This window comes from Egretta garzetta, unplaced genomic scaffold, assembly GCF_000687185.1.
Source record: "Egretta garzetta isolate BGI_Z169 unplaced genomic scaffold, ASM68718v1 scaffold81, whole genome shotgun sequence".
In the NCBI taxonomy this organism is placed as follows: domain Eukaryota; kingdom Metazoa; phylum Chordata; class Aves; order Pelecaniformes; family Ardeidae; genus Egretta; species Egretta garzetta.
Window position 1 is genome coordinate 6330561 of NW_009258671.1, and position 3575 is coordinate 6334135.

The following is a 3575-nucleotide window of genomic DNA, read 5'->3' on the forward strand; positions in this document are numbered from 1 at the left end:
CACGGCACGGCACGGCACGCCGGCCTCGCTTCCTCGGGGCCCGAGGCGGCGATGGGGAGCGTGGGGCCCGGCAAAAAAAACCCGCGGAAGAACAGCACCACCCGCTGCGTTTCCCGGCTGTGGAAAAAGTGAAGCAGCAGTGTTCCCTTCGAGACAGGCGATAAAGCACATTACCGTTTCTGCTCTGGGACTCAACAAGTGGGTCGTGAGCGCTCTATAAAAATTTTAGTTAAAAGCAATTGTCCCTTCACTAGCATTAAAGTACACGGCAGCTGGGGACAAATGAGTCACTGCAAGACCAGTGCAACAAAAAGACAACAGGTTTTAATTGCTTTCGAAAGCAGCGCGTTCAGATCATAAATCTGAAATCATAAAGCCTCTCAGGGCAGGAAACAGAATAATAATCAGGAACTGTGTTAACATACTGGCACATCCCTACTTCAAAAACCTTGAGTGCCTGAACCACACCGCACTGAACTGGGTTGTTTCTGCCACCTCTCCCTCACACCCCACCTCGCAGGAGGATTATCACTTGGGGCACGAAGCTCGGCAAAGGCAGAGGTGCCAGACTAATGCACCTTTTTGCTGGAACACCAGCCAGGATGCTGCAAGAGGTCCTGCAGGAACCATACCAGGCCCCTCAGAGCCAGCACTGAACTAAAGGTACTAAGTCCTTTAAGGGTGGCCCTTGCAAAGCAAAGACAACGTTGTGGCTCTACCAAACTCAGCTCAGTAGCGGTAAGATGATCCATGGCAGGATCTTCAGAGCTTGGCATCTTAGCACTCCTCTACATCAGAGATTATCCCGGCTCACAAGGCTGTATCCCCTTCTCCCTTACTCCTCTGACATAGACAGGTAAGACTGCGTAGTTATCCATATATAGAAAAAAGAGTTTAGACAAAACGTCTTTAATTCTATAATTTTCTTTCAGAAAAGTCTAGGTTGGAAGGGACCTCCAGAGATTGTCTGCTCTAGCCTTCTGTTAAAAACAGGCCCATGGACTGAGTTACCTAGCTATCTAAATAGTCAAGTGCAAGGCTTTGCACAAAAACCTAGCTTCAGCCCCTCAGCCTCAAACCCACATCACCTTCAGTGCCTCAAGCACAAGAGGTTACTCACTGTCTCCCATAGAAGCTAACAACCCCCAGTTCTTACCAGTCAGTGGGGAACTAGTTCAGGGTGATGAGACCTGTTACCACCTCGGCTCTGGCCACACTGCATGAGGTAGGTACACGGGGACACAGTCTTGAGTGCTGGTTCAGGTGCTGGCGCGCCTGCTGCCTGCTGTTCCTGTGCTGGGCCCATGCACCTGCAGCTCAGAGGCACGTACTGCCCCTGCAGCGCCTTGCTGACAGCTGGGAGTCAGTCACTCGTTATCCTGACAGGCAGCTGAATGCATGAACATTTTACTCTTCTTTTCAGAGCATGGCCAGTTGCTGGCAGCAGGCCAGCCACCTCTTTACTCCAGATTAACTTTGTTCAGTCTGGCACTATGTCAGAGGTAGGGGGCCTGATTGAAACCACAGAATCACAGAATGGCAAGGGTTGGAAGGGACCTTGGGAGATCATCTAGTCCAACCCCCCTGCTAAAGCAGGTTCTCCTAGAGCATGTTGCACAGGACATTGTCCAGGTGGGCTTTGAATATTGCCAAAGAAGGAGACTCTACAACCCCCCTGGGCAGCCTGTTCCAGTGCTCTGTCACCCTCAAAGTAAAGAAGTTCTTCCTCAAATTCAACTGAAACCTCTTATGTTTCAGTTTGTGCCCATTGCCGCTTGTCCTGTCACTGGGCACCACTGAGAAGAGTCTGGCTCCTTCCTCGTGACATCCACCCTTGAGGTATTTGTACATGTTGATTAGGTCCCACATCTAGGATAGCAGTCCAAAAATCCATCCATATGCATATAGCCAAGTAGCATTGGGACTAGACTTAAAACATCTGAGCCTGTAGAAGCGTAAGCTGTTGCCTATTTCCTACCAACAAATATAACCACCTCCCTTCACACTCACTTGGGATCAAAAATGCCTAGCGAGAGACCTCCCGTTACAAAGGGAAGCTTACATTTCAGGAAGATATTGCCCGTGTAGTCATAGGTGCTCCCTACAGCGCACTCCCCTCCGGAGATACTTGCCATCTGACTGCATGAGGATTTCCATCCCAGCCTACAGCCACTGGCCTCACAGGAAGAGAGAGTTGCCAAGAAATTTCCGCAAAGGAAAAAGAGAGTCCACTACATCCGCTTTATAAGTACTGTTAAAAAAAAAGCAAGCAGGAGGGGTACAATCTTGCCAGTTAATTGGAACAACAAACATCGGGAAAAAAGGTCATCCTGAAGATTGATCTGTCTGGCACGATCCTAGGAAAGGATGGTCTTACTTATCATCCTGTATGTTCCTCAGCTGCGCTGCTGCTTCCCCGGGTGGTGGCACGCAAAGGCAGCTGACCCAGCAGGAGACCCAAAGTGTATCTTTGGGAAGCGCAAGCCGGTAACACCACACAGGGGGCTGGTTCTTCTGTCTTCTGCTGGCATCCTATTTCAGGAAGTGGTACCTCTCTGCCCCTGAGTTGGGATGTCAAAAAGCTGCTGGCTGTTCAGAGCCACCTCGCACACCCAGCTCACAAGTATCCAGGAAGTATGTCAGCCCCTGACAGTGTACAGAAACACACTGCACTGTCACTGCCTAGTCTCATGCAGCGCCTCTGTCGTAAGGCCATATGATTCAACTATGTGGATGCACACGCTAGACAGACTACTGTTGCGGACTGCAAGCTCAGCTGATGGTTAGGAGATGAGTTCTAGACAAGACAGAAGAAAAGCATTTCGCACATGCTTATGAACCTGAGGGAGGTAAGCAGGTCCTGGAGGCAATCTTAGAGCAGCCTCCAGGTTGCGGGAGAAAGGTAATATAGGGAGTGGAGGTAACGATAGAAGGCAGGCATGAGCTGGTCCATCGCCACCAGGGACAAAGCAGTGTTTGTAATTCATTGGCTGGTCTGCACATTGAGTAAATTACAAAACAAAACAAAAAAACCAAAACCCCAAACCAGAAACCCAACAACACACCTTACCTTCAAGGGTGCCTGTAGATTGGGCACTGGAGTGTTCTCTACTTTGGCGAGCAGCCATCGCATGCAATGCAGGTCCTTACCCAGACCCAGCAGCAGACCAGCACTGCGAGCAAGACTGAATCCCCTGACATTGCTTATGTCCTCAATCTGGAGCAGATTTTTATCTTGACAAAAAACTGACCAAGGAGCACAGATTCCTTCCCTGGTCCCATTATACACAGCATGTTGTGCTGTCATTTTCTTCGTCCATAAGGAAGAATGCTGATTTGTTCAAGGTATTTTGGAAATAGCTTCCATATCCTATTCTCCCCTGTCTTGGTTTTGGGTGGGACGGAGTTAATTTTCTTCCTAGTAGCTGACCTAGTGCTGTGCTTTGGATTTAGTATGAGAAGAATGTTGATACCACACGGATGCTTTAGCTGTTGCTGAGCAGGGCTTACCCTGAGCAAGGACGTTTTCAACTTCCCATGCTCTGCCAGGGGCACAAGAAGCTGGGAGGGGGCAC

At 49.6% G+C, this 3575-nt stretch overlaps 1 protein-coding gene across 1 annotated transcript in view; it reads right to left on the reverse strand.

The window, feature by feature from the left end:
- ARFGAP3 (ADP ribosylation factor GTPase activating protein 3) overlaps nucleotides 1–1188 on the reverse strand; it is a 36453-nt gene extending 35265 nt beyond the window's left edge. The window contains exon 1 of the mRNA XM_009648765.2: nucleotides 1157–1188. The gene's annotated coding sequence lies outside the window, so the exon portion shown is untranslated. The remainder of the gene's footprint in view (nucleotides 1–1156) is intronic.
- Nucleotides 1189–3575: the final 2387 nt, after the last annotated feature.